The following is a 715-nucleotide window of genomic DNA, read 5'->3' as shown; positions in this document are numbered from 1 at the left end:
ACATAAATAACTTGTTATATATATATATATATATATAATAAACAGACGCACGCATGCATGTAAATCACGTCTATGCAAAGCATAACTAGAGAGGGAATTTCCCTGAGTTTGTTGTTTTTCCTTAAGGATATTATTTCCAAACGCTTAATGCATTTTGCACACCACTTACGTTTATTTCTCTGTAAATTCTTATTCAGGATCTGTGAAACGTTACTTGTCAGTTAATTGTATAATAAATTAATGTAAAATATATTAATTAGTAACTCGACATTTGAAGCACATTAAATGATGTGTAGACCTCGATACAGTAATATGTTGGACCGTCACGGCTGCTATGTTTATCATTAGAGGTCTAAACAAATTGACTGAATTGGGTTAAACAACAGTCACAATGTAGAATGATCCACAGAAGGAGCTTGTCCGTGGTTGCAAAAACCAAGCAGAAATAGTTGTTTTCCCCCTCAAATCACAGTATGTTGCTCTGAGATAAATACATTGGATACAAGACAAAAATGGATAATCTCACCTCTCGAATGTATTTTATGTTAAGTATTGTTCTTTAGACTAGCTTGAAACCAGATAAAACATTGGTTAAAATAGATAAGTGCATTTTTACCATGTATGCTAGTAGTCCATAACTAAAGATAAACACACATACACGCACACACATACTCATATATATATATATATATATATATATATATATATATATATA

The 715-nt window shown here is 30.9% G+C and overlaps 1 protein-coding gene across 6 annotated transcripts in view; it reads left to right on the top strand.

Moving 5' to 3' along the window:
• The window catches only part of LOC106878895 (receptor-type tyrosine-protein phosphatase T), a 596,380-nt gene that overhangs the window by 226,634 nt on the left and 369,031 nt on the right, over window positions 1–715 (top strand). The window lies entirely within an intron of this gene.

Source organism: Octopus bimaculoides, chromosome 8, assembly GCF_001194135.2.
Source record: "Octopus bimaculoides isolate UCB-OBI-ISO-001 chromosome 8, ASM119413v2, whole genome shotgun sequence".
Lineage (NCBI taxonomy): Eukaryota > Metazoa > Mollusca > Cephalopoda > Octopoda > Octopodidae > Octopus > Octopus bimaculoides.
Note: the sequence above shows the minus strand (reverse complement) of the source record. Positions and strands in the feature narration are given on the sequence as shown.